Raw genomic sequence first — 12,685 nt, forward strand, 5'->3', positions numbered from 1 at the left:
TGAATGGGATGTTTTAACCCTGTGAATGGGTTGTTTTAACCCAACAATTGGGTTGTTTTAACCCAGTGAAAGGGTTGTTTTAACCCAGCGATTGGGTTGTTTTAACCCAGTTAAAGGGTTGTTTTAACCCAACGATTGGGTTATTTTTAACCCAGTGAATTGGTTGTTTTAACCCAACGATTGGGTTGTTTTTTAACCCAGTGAATGGGTTGTTTTAACCGAATGATTGGGTTGTTTTAACCCAACGATTGGGTTGTTTTAACCCAGTGAAAGGGTTGTTTTAACCCAGCGATTGGGTTGTTTTTAACCCAGTGAAAGGGTTGTTTTAACCCAATGATTGGGTTGTTTTTTAACCCAGTGAAAGGGTTGTTTTAACCCAATGAATGGGTTGTTTTAACCCAACGATTGGGCTGTTTTAACCCAGTGAAAGGGTTGTTTTAACCCAGCGATTGGGTTGTTTTAACCCAGTGAAAGGGTTGTTTTAACCCAATGATTGGGTTGTTTTTTAACCCAGTGAAAGGGTTGTTTTAACCCAACGATTGGGTTGTTTTAACCCAATGAATGGGTTGTTTTAACCCAACGATTGGGTTGTTTTAACCCAGTGAATTGGTTGTTTTAAACCAATGATTGCGTTGTTTTAACCCAGTGAAAGGGTTGTTTTAACCCAACGATTGGGTTGTTTTAACCCAGTGAATTGGTTGTTTTAACCCAACGATTGGGTTGTTTTAACCCAGTGAAAGGGTTGTTTTAACCCAACGATTGGGTTGTTTTAACCCAGTGAAAGGGTTGTTTTAACCCAACGATTGGGTTGTTTTAACCCAACGATTGGGTTGTTTTAACCCAGTGAATTGGTTGTTTTAACCCAACGATTGGGTTGTTTTTTTAACCCAGTGAATGGGTTGTTTTAACCCAATGATTGGGTTGTTTTTTTAACCCAGCAATAGGGTGTTTTAACCCTCTGATTGGGTTGTTTTATCCCAGTGATTGGGTTGTTTTAACCCAGCAAATACGTTATTTTAATGCAGCAATTGGGTTGTTTTATACCAGCGATTGGGTTGTTTTAACCCAGAAAATGCTTTATTTTAATGCAGCGATTGGGTTGTTTCAACCCAGTGATTGGGTTGTTTCAACCCAGCAAATGGGTTATTTTAATGCATCGATTGGGTTGTTTTAACCCAGCGACTGGGTTGTTTTATCCCAGCGATTGGGTTATTTTTAACCCAACTACATGGGTTCTTTTTAAGCAAGCAATCCAGTAATTTGTAAACAATAATTGGGTTAAATAAAACTGCCAACATTTAACCCAAACGCTGCTGGGTTTTTTCATTTTCAACCCAACTTGGTTTGTTTTTAATCCAGCATTTTTTAGAGTGTCATTAATGTTAAATACAAATGCATAGTTAAAAGTCTGTCAGAAGTTGTATCTTTTAATATTATTTAATGGACCTGAGCTATCATGAACTTACGTTACAAAATATTAATAAACACTGTAAAAAATTAGTTGTTATTAAATGCATGAATTAATTTTAACTACTGGGACGTTATTGTAAAGTGTTACTAATAGCCTATTTCCAATTAAAATTCTACCTACACTCTAAAAAATGCTGGGTTAAAAACAACCCAGCAGGTTGGGTTAAAATGCACCTATTATGCCCTCTTTCACATGATGTAATATAAGTCTCTGGTATGGTCAAGTTTCAGCTTAAAATGCCCCACAAATTTGCCCCTATTTGGGGGTGAGCAAAAATATGCCTTTTACTATATTAATATATTGATGGCTAAAAAAATAAATCCAAAATTGGTTGAAAAAAATGGCTGGGTAAAAACAACCCAATCCCTGGGTTTGTCCATATTTAACCCAGCAGTTTTTAGAGTGAAGGGCAAAACAAAGTTCTCATTTTTATGTCTCTTAATGAATTTTAAGCCTTAATTGCTCCCTAAATCACTTGAAAGTGAAAGTGTCTGTCATGCATTATTGTACACTAGAAATAGATTTAATATTTAATACTTTTTACCATCATATAGGAGAATGCATGTCCAGCTATGAGCTCTATTCAAAATATTCTAAAATTATTTTGTGTAATATTTTTTAGTAAGTCAAATCTGTTTGATATTATCATCCATTTAAGGGTTTCCTTGAATCCAAACTTGGATACGTAATGTAAGCCAAATATGATAATTTGGCCGTACACGGCTGTGCTTATGGCGAGATCAGAGGCATACCACAAATGCTGCAGGGGATGAATAATTTTGGAGTAATCCTTTGTTTTTTTGACCCAATTTTTCAGGCCCTAATTTTCACCAGCGCTCATTTGATCTAGGATTTACAGCTCTTACCGACAGAACTGCTACGGTTCTTGAGTTCATATCGATCGGTATTGTGGTTCGGCCAAAATAACATGCAAGAAATGAATGCGATGTTATTGTAGCGGATCCACAAAGCGACTACCCGTCCGAAAGAACGTGTCTCTTTATCAGTGTTTAATTGCCAGTGAAATAGCTGGTGACCATTTTCCTGCTCTTCAACTTTGAAAAGCATTACGCCATGCTTGATTTGAAACTTCTCAAAATTGCTGTTGTTGTATAAATCCCCAATAAGTGTTTTATTATGACTGGTCATAATCCTCTCAATAGAACGGCATCTGCCGCAGTCTCTCTGAATCATCCTCATTATCTGTGCTGGAGGAGGTGTGTCTTCTGCAGATGTACCGTGAAATTTGTTTGCACAAAACTCAGAGTCCTAAACCTTTGGGCAGTTTCCTATGAATATTCATGAGGCGCACACAGACGTCACCCTTTTCCCGAGCCGTGCTTATTATGAATATTCAAATGATGGGAGGTGGTCGTCACTCCTAACAAGCGTGCTGTCCTCATGAATATGCATGAGGGGAAGGGGCCGCTTTGTACTGCAACGGAAACCCAGCGTCTGAAACGGGCCGGGATCCTCAGGAGCAGCACCAAACCATCTGGACATTTTGGTGGCACAATATAAAACGCGGCCGGTTATGAAAGCATGAGCCTTTGTCCAGATGCCGCGAGTGACCCGTGTACCTAAACGCCGCTGGTGCGCTTGTGTTTTCGAGGAATGGTGGAAACGCCGATAAATACCCGATGGGATGGTAATGTGGGCGGGATTGAGGACAGTCGTTGCTTGTTAGATAAAAATTATACTCATAAATATCAAATACATTTAAAATACGATTCACAGAGTACAACTTTCATTACTTTTTTGTTCATTTATCGTAAAGGGAAAATTAAAAAGTCGAGGCATAGGAGACAAAATGTAAAACTATCCTTTAGAATGATAACATTATATTTTTTATATTATATTTTTTAAATATAATTCATATAATTTAAATTATTTGAAATTAACATTGCAACAAATGGGAAATCACTTTGTGTCAAAGTTTTTGATCGTTTTGACTCTTTTTAGCTTTTAACTCTCTCCCCACCAGTGTTTATTTTAAAAGTTGCCAGCATTTTTGATCATTTTCACAAAACTTTCATGACCCCCCACAATATTTATTGTATGAATATCTGAGCATACAATATATCAAAAGAAAACAAACAAACAAACAAACAAAACATTTTATTCTAGCTTCATGCATTTTTTTTTTCCCGTGATAATTTACATGTGCGTCAGCAATGCTTCTATTGCTTGTTTCTGCTTCTTCTTTGCCTGTGTTTTGAACCAGAGATTCTGTACTCATTCAGAAGATGCATAATAGCGCCCCCTATGGTATAACAGTGAAAACATGGCTCACCAGAAAATTCCGTCAATAGGAGGGAAAGGGTTAATGTGATCAAATCACACTGAGGTTACAGCTTCTATCACTTGGTTCGACAACTTCTTCACCTGTGTTTTGATCCAGGGATTCTGTACTCATTCAGAAGATGCATAATAGCGCATTTTACCATATAACAGTGAAAACATGGATCGCCGGAAAATTCCGTCAACGGCAAACAAAGGGTTAATGTGCTCAAATCACACTGAGGTTACAGCTTCTATCACTTGTTTCGACTTTTTCTTCACCTGTGTTTTGATCCGGGGATTCTGTACTCATTCAGAAGATGCGTAATAGCGCCCCCTGTTTTCTGGCGAAAACATTTTCGCCAGAAAATTCCGTCAATGGCGGTGAAAGGGTTAATGTGTAAAGAGTTACGTAAAGAGTTAAATTCAGCTGTAAGACAATAGTGTCATTATTCAGCTAATTTCAGTTCATTGTTGATTCAATCCAGTCATATCATTCAATTTACCTCAGGGCTCGAAAATCAAAGTTTTGCGTTTTTCAAAAACTATTTAAAGGGACAGCCAAAAATCAGCCGGAACTAGACTCGTGTACGGCTGTTGCCGAAAGCCAGTTTTATAAAGTTATAACTATGGATATTTTTCTTACAAAAACCCATTGCTTCGCTTCAAAAGGCCTTAATTAACCCTTTATTAATTCAAAATCGTGTCCCCCCTTCACTACAATTATAAAGCTTGGAAGAGCCAGCATATTTTTTAATATAACTCGATTGTGTTCGTCTGAAAGAAGAAAGTCATATACACCTAGGATGGCTTGAGGATGAGTAAATCATGGGATAATTTTCATTTTTTGGGTGAACTATCCCTTTAACTACTTTAACACCTGCATCACCTGCCAATGACAAGGGTTAAAATAAATGTAAAGCAAGACTTTTCGTTTCAGATGCTGAGTGGTAGTTTGAGTTCTCAGTATATGGAGTCATATACTGATGTTTCACACGCTTCAGTCTTTCCTCTGCGCTGTATAAGACGGTTTGTTTATGTCACGGCCCCGTCTGCAGTGACCGGGGCCCCGCGGGTTATTTTCAGGGGCTGAAGACATGGCGTCTGGTGACTCATCCTGGCGTTATCAGCCTCTCGAGTCGTGTTCCTGTCCAGACGGCTGGCTATGACAGAACGGCTAACACTCCAGTCATGAGGGCTGAAGTGGCGTGCCTGAACCCTGACGCATGCAGGGACACTTCTGTCCTCGCGCCGCCGTTCACTCGAGGTTTCTGCGAGTAACACATGTTGTTTTTTAGTCAGGCATTGAGATGTTAAAGCCGTCTCCTGCCACAAACAACTCTGCTTGTGCTTTTATTCTGTTTTAAACACTTTCTGCACCAGATGCAAATGCAAATATTACTACATTTGAGAAAAATCTGAAAATGTGAGCGGTGCTTGGGCATGCAAAATTTGTCAGCACAATGCAAGGGTGTTGTGGGTGGTTGCCAGGGTGTTGCTATGCAGTTGTCAAGGTGTTATGAGTAGTTTTAAGGTGAGACAATATAATCCATTGTTTTTTCATGCACTAGTCAGTTTTGAAATTTTGCTTCCATAACATTCTTCTTTCAAACTAGTGGAAAGAAAAATGTTTGTTTTATTGTACTTTATCTATTTGCATCTGTAGATTTGAATTACAATACATATCTTTACGGTTACAAACACAACTCATGACTGTTTCCAAACAGGTTTCCCAAATACTTTCCCCTGCCTGCAATTGTTGCAAAAATGCATCATTTTACCTGTAACTGACACCATTGGTTGGTTACTTACAGAAAGTATTTTAACATCCAAAATGCAAATACATTATATGAAATCTTCAAAGTTGCTGTCTGTCTTTGCAATGCGTGCCGTTTCAGAACAAACAGGAAGAGATGACATATGGATCGGCGGTGGGGCCCTGCCAGCGGTTATGACAATGAGGGGCCCTGGTTTCGCTTCTATAGGAAATCCACCTGTTCAGTTTGATAGTATCCCAACACTAAAGTGACAAGACTTGAATAGGACCCGAATCCCTCCTCTATGGGATTAAGCAGAATGATATGCCAAGTCCATCTTTTGTGTTCCTTCATAAAACCGCTGTCACTTCCAAAGAAATCTGTCTTTATTCTTTCCCTCGGGATAATGCGTCAAACTTCAGGCCTGCTGAAATGCACCTGATATTGACATACAATGAACAGAGAGACGCAAAGAGCTCGTCTTTGTTGGGCAATATTTGTTAATTGTAGGCTGAGATGTTCGTCTCATCTTGACCCCGAAAGGCAATATCTTGTTTTCGTGCGAATGCGCGTTCAAGTGTGTTTTATATAACATGTCAAAGTATGACCACAGGCTAAAAAGAAATTTGTGCTACGAACATTTTCCCAAGTACCATCTGTAATTGCTCTTCTTTAAGAATGAGCCGAGGTTTTGTGTACTTCCCCCTTGACATCATGAAAAAAGATGGGACTGATTTTTGTTCTGTGGGAAAACATGTGTTTGTGGGGCGGCATGTCAGAAGGGCTCTAACCATCTACATGTCAAGTGATAAATGATCGTACAGGGGCCCATGAGCGCTGTGTTTGTTGTAAGAGGACCGCCAGAATGACAAGCCCTTCGTTCTCCACCGCGGGTGGAAAGAGATGGATTTACTCTACGATGGAAGTGATCTTGAGTTTATTCTGCACTCGCTTTGAGGGTGAGATGTGTGTTTGAACAAACAGGCCATTTGCATTGTCATTTCGAAACATTAGATGAATTGTTCACCCCAAACCGAAAATTCGGTCATCATTTACTCTCACTAACTTTTTGTAGTTTAAACCGTTTTGCAATTTCAGTGCAGTTACAGTAGATGATTTTAATACTGCCAAGGTAAAAAAGCACCCTTTAATTAGTGCAGACTACTTGTGCACTGTATTGCGAGTCATATGTTAGATTTTTTTATTGAAATAAAGGTGAAAAAAATATAAATATTAAATAAACTAATTTTTAAAAATTTAATTTTTGCATTGGCAACTAACTGAAATAAGTTTTTCTGAAGGACTGAAATGACTAAAACTGAAAAAATAAAATTGATCTATGCAAAATTAAATATATATAAAACAGATGAAGCTGTTCTCGGCGGGTACACGAGCACTGCCGCTGACGGCCTGGAGTTCGCATCTCCAAAAACATTAAAACAAATTGTATAATAGGTGCTATGATTAAATATGAGTGACAAATTTCAAGTCTAAACAACTACATTCTCACCTAAAAAACTACAGTTCGTGGTACAAGTGTAGTATTTGTAAAAAAATACGGTGGTCTTCAAGCGGAGTGATACAAACGGTGAAAAGCCAGGAGTGCTGTTATCACTGGAATATCACACAGCTCTCAGCCAATCAGATTCGACCAGAACCAGAAAGAATATATGAAAACTGAAAATATAAAGATCATGCTATTTATAAATACTATAATAGTATCTAAAATAACACTGCTGAGATATTGATTGAATTTAACTCATAATCTCAATATAATTTATGTTCAATTAAATTTAGATGGGATGTAATTGATTCATCATTCTCATGCATTACTGAATACTGCAAATGAGATTTAAGAGTGGATGATTATCAGTAAATAATTAAATTTCCTCATGCAAACCTTTCATATGACTTGCCATTTAGCATATGAATAGTAATTATGCTTTTATGGAGTTTTCTTTTTGTTTGACAGACTGTGATCATTGTATATTTTTGTTTTAAAGCGGTAATGACATGAGAAATCAGATTTGCCTTGATCTTTTGACATAAAAAGGGTCCTTTGTACTATTAAAACATCATTATAAACAAAGCATTTATTAATAAAGCTCCAAAAACGGCTCGTTTTGATATTGCAGGATTTGTGATGTCACACGGGCAAATATATTTGCATATGCCCGCCTCCATAGCAAGCATCGATGAATAATATGCATCATCACACCATAGGCCCCGCCCACTGGTGTTCAGTCGCTTAACAGCAGACATTTGGATGTGAGCAAATAGAATCCATTATAATCACTGATGCTGTCTACACTGATACAGTATTTTAATGGCGGATTAAGGATTATATGTTTGTTCGGAGCATTTTATTTTGTAAATGGCACAGTGTAATGGAGAGTTTGCAAAGAAACTTTTGTTGATACACAGCAAAATCCTCAGAGTTAAAGTTAGTAATTAAGTAATGATTGAGCATTAGTGATGAACGCCTGCTGGTAACAAGCAGAATCACAATAACTACAAAGGACTTCCAGCCACAGTCTTAGATGAAATCAACTGAAGATAAAAAACATGAAATCTCTCAGGATCTGATTAAACAACTCCACAAACAGCATATTATCTCATTAACTTTAACTCTGCTTCAGTGTTATTTTAACTCTATGTACATATGTTCTCTGAGCAGAGCTGATATATATATATTTAATCTTTTGGTGCAAAAAACTTTATTAACATTATAAGTGAACCCTTAAGGAACATTTTAAAATAATGACTCCTTTAATATGTAAAAAAGCAGCTCAGATGTTCTGCCTAATTTTGTGTTTTACAGAAGTTAATCATACAGGTTTAGAACAACTTGAAGGTGAGTAAATGATGCCAGAATCTTTATTTAACGCTGTTAACTGGTCCCTGAACCACTGAGACCGTCTGAGTCTGAATCAGGCCTTTTTCAGTATTGGTGTGTCCGGGATGCGGCGGGTAAAAATATCTGCGATCAACATATTTTGATTACTGAAGTGGAACATTCCAGAAATTCCCTTCCGCAAACTCACAAGGATGAAAAATTCTGGAGCGTTTTACAGAACACAGTCGCCCGATGACAAACAAACTGCGTTCGGGCTACACAGACACGAGAGACATTTATTAGCAGCAGGAGTTTTATTGAAATATCAAACAGTTCTGCATTCAGTGACGTTAAGTTCATTAATTGTTTTACAGTCACTCATTGAGATGATTTGTACCTCTGGCGGGTTTAAGATGCCCAGGCCTGAAGAACTTCAGTCCAGATCACTCACCATATTTGGTATCGTCTATGAGTTTTGTGTTTTGCTCTCACATGATCTTTTCAACACTGTTTCTCTTTGTGTTTGAGCAGAGAGACGATTCTGTCGGCTGGAAGTAAACTGAAGCTACAAGCCTGTAAAATAAAGTTCAGCTCCCGCCTACCTTTGGAGGAAAACATGTATGTCTTTGCATCACTGTGTTGTTTTGTGCGAGTGCTGGAACAGGATTGTCAAACTCTGTCCACATCACTCAGTGTTATTGCCCTTTTACAGCTCAGATAGTGTGGAACTGTTTGTGCGTGAGATATTAAGATCACAAGCCATACTGTACTGGTTTAAGAAGGTTTTTCAGGCAGTTTAACAGGCTCTTAAGTGCATGTGCGCTACCAGTCAAAAGTGTGTTTTTGTTGAATAATTAGGATAGGTTGTTTTTAGTTTCTTCTGTTCAGCAAGGTTGCATTTATTCGATCAAAACTACAGTAAAAATAGTGAAATATTATTCCAATGTAAAACAGGTGTTTTCTATGTGAATATATAGTAAAGTGTAATTTATTCCTGTGATCAAACCTGAATTTATTCGATCAAAACTACAGTAAAAATCACAAAATATTTTTACAATGTAAAGCAGCTGTTTTCTATGTGAATATATAGTAAAGTGTAATTTATTCCCGTGATCAAACCTGAATTTATTTGATCAAAAATACAGTAAAAATCACAAAATATTTTTACAATGTAAAATAACTGTTTTCTATGTGAATATATAGTAAAGTGTAATTTATTTCTGTGATCAAAGTTGAATTTTCAGCATCATTACTCCAGTCTTCAGTGTCACATGATCCTTCAGAAATCATTCTAATATGCTGATTTGCTGCTCAAGAAACATTTATGATTATTATCAATGTTATTCAAAAGTTTGGAGTGAAAAAAATACTTTTATTCATCAAGGACACATTAAATTGATTAAAAGTGACAGTAAAGACATTTAGAATGTACAAAAGATTCAATTTTAGTTCATCATGGAATCCTGAAAAACAAAATGTATCATTTTCTTCAAAAATACAAACTGTTTTCAACATTGATGATAATAAGAACCATTATTAATAATTGAGCAGCAAATCAGCATGTTAGAATGATTTCTGAAGGATCACGTGACACTGAAGACATGAAAAATTCAGCTTTGCATCACATATCAAATAAAACAGTTATTTGAAATTGTAATAATATTTCACTCTTTTTGTTGTAGTGAGCAGAAGAGACTTTTATTCAAAAACATTAAAAAATCTTACCAACCCCAAACTTTTGACAGGTATATAATTATATACACTCATAAATATACATAATTCAGTGTTTTTATTATTATAGTGTCAGATTCAGGCTTTCTCAGCTATGATCTATTGTCCAATAATGTGTTTTCCTCTGGTTCTGTGATTCCCAGTGTTGTGAGATTGTGTGTTTCTTTCCAAAACATGTAATTTGGCTCCTGCTGACACACACACACACACACACACACACACACACACACACACACTAATGTGCACGTATGCCATAATCACAGTGGTGACAGATCTGGGATGTTCTGAGTTTTAAAGTGGCACGGTCAGTCGCGTTTAGTTTCGTTACGAGTTGAAAATCTGTCACAACACGACAAGTTTATAATTTACTTCCTTATGTTTGTCCAAAAAGGACAAAAAAACAACAACAAAGACAGCATGTTGTGCAGTATATTCCTAGTCTTCTCCCCTTTGCAGCTCTCAAAACATGGTTTCAGTGGTGCTGTTGAGACATCCAACGGTGCAATATTAGATTTAAGTATTGTAGCTGACCATGCTGCATTTATTTGATCAAAAATGCAGTAAAAATAGTGAAATATTTTTACAATTTAAATGAAATGTTTTCTATTGTAATATATTGTAAAATGTAATTTATTTCTGTGATCAAAGCTGAATTTTCAGCATCATTACTCCAGTCTTCAGTGTCACATGATCCTTCAGAAATGCTGCTTAATTATTATTGGTGCTCAATTATTAATAATGATTCTTATGTTAAAAACACTTGTGCTGCTTAAAATCTTTTTGTGGATACAGTTTTCTTTGATGAATAATAGATCATTTATTTAGCACAAACCATGCAAAATGCCCACTTCAGTGTAATATCTAGAGTTAAATGTTTGTTCATCTAGTGAAGTGATGCTTGCTTTAGCAAACACAGTATATTTATTGAAATTCTAACACAAAACGTTCATGCATTTCCAAGAACATGACCTCGGTTCTAGCAACACCAACGTAATGGATTCGATTCCCAAGAATGCATGAAGTGGCTTTGGATAGAAGTGCATGAATGAAAGCGGTCAGTCTTGATGCAGAATAAGAAATTTATTTCATAACAGTTACAAAGAACAAAATATTTAAAAGCATTTTTATCTTACATAAGCTGTACAGAGATGGCATGTATTTGACTCTAAATGATTCCGGAATAGATGCTAGAAGTATTAAATAGAAAACTGGAAAACAAAAAGACAATTAAAATTGATGGAAAAATATGAAATATTCCATTTATCTACTGTACAAAAACAACTTGAAAATGGAATCCGTTCTATTGTACCCTGATACATCGTTTAGGCCTCTTGCGCGTTTAAAAAGTATTTTACAAAAGAATCCGATGGCCTCGCCATCTCACAATAGCTAAAGTCTTGGCCTCTTTGGTTCCATAATTCGGTATAATACATTTGAACAGCATTCATTTGCTTCTATAAAAATAACTTTTCTTTTTTTCAATGGCAGGTTTTTTTTTTCTTTACTAATAATGCAACTTCAGTGCAAACATTGTAACAACCATCCGCTCGGAAAGTTTACATTTCAAGTATTGAAAAGAGTTCATAACAAGTATCTAGTGTGGGTCATCTGGTGTAGGTCACTACTATACATTGCATAGCTTGTGCGGCACTTATTTCAGAAGAATTGTGAACCTCGTGGTACCTTCGAAGGCAAGTGCTTTATATTGTGCATTCACGATATTTTTTGCAAGTGCTATGCTGCACTATGAGATCGCTCGATTCACTTGGGTTTTAGAGGAGTGTGTGCCGTTTGCTCCACACGCTGTTCCGTGTTTCTTCGGCTTGTTGCATGAGTAATCAGGCTCCCGAGACATTACAGGACACGCCTCATGATTTATGAATGGACCTCGTGTCTGTCGAGAAAGTTTTGCTCTTTGCAGATGTTCGTTGAAGTTCAAGATGGATGCTCTCGGATGGATTGGTTGTCACTCAATGTACTCGTTGTGGGAAGTGCTGACGTTGTTTTGAGAAGATGGTCAGTGCTTTTTGATTCAGTTCTGGGCAGGTACATGGATATAAATGTCTTTAAGATCACCTCTCCTCCGTCTTTCAGTTTGTTCCATTTTTTCAAGAGAGCTAAACCTGGGGAAAAGACGTTCCCGTCGCTCTGATGTGAAAGCTGAGAGTATCGTACAAACTAAATCACTCGATGGTTAAAGAACATAAATATATGTACAAAGATGCTGGAAGAGTTGGGGTGTGTGTTTGAATGTGGATGTGTGAGCATGGATAAAGGTGCGGTCACATTTATCGTTGCTCTGCGAAATTATTTCGCTCATGTTCATCTCTACGCTATTGAAAATGGACGGTTGACCTTTTTTTTGCACATGATATTTAGCTGAAACCTTAAAGAGTTAGTTCACCCAAAAATGACAATTCTGTCATCATTTACTCCCCCTCGTGTTGTTCCAAAGACTTCCGTTCATCTTCGAAACACAGATGAAGATATTTTTGATGAAATCTGAGAGATTTATATATATATATATATATATATATATATATATATATATATATATATATATATATATATATATATATATATATATATATCTTCCAAGGGGTTTTTTCC

Source organism: Chanodichthys erythropterus, chromosome 6 (genome assembly GCF_024489055.1).
Source record: "Chanodichthys erythropterus isolate Z2021 chromosome 6, ASM2448905v1, whole genome shotgun sequence".
Classification (NCBI taxonomy): domain Eukaryota; kingdom Metazoa; phylum Chordata; class Actinopteri; order Cypriniformes; family Xenocyprididae; genus Chanodichthys; species Chanodichthys erythropterus.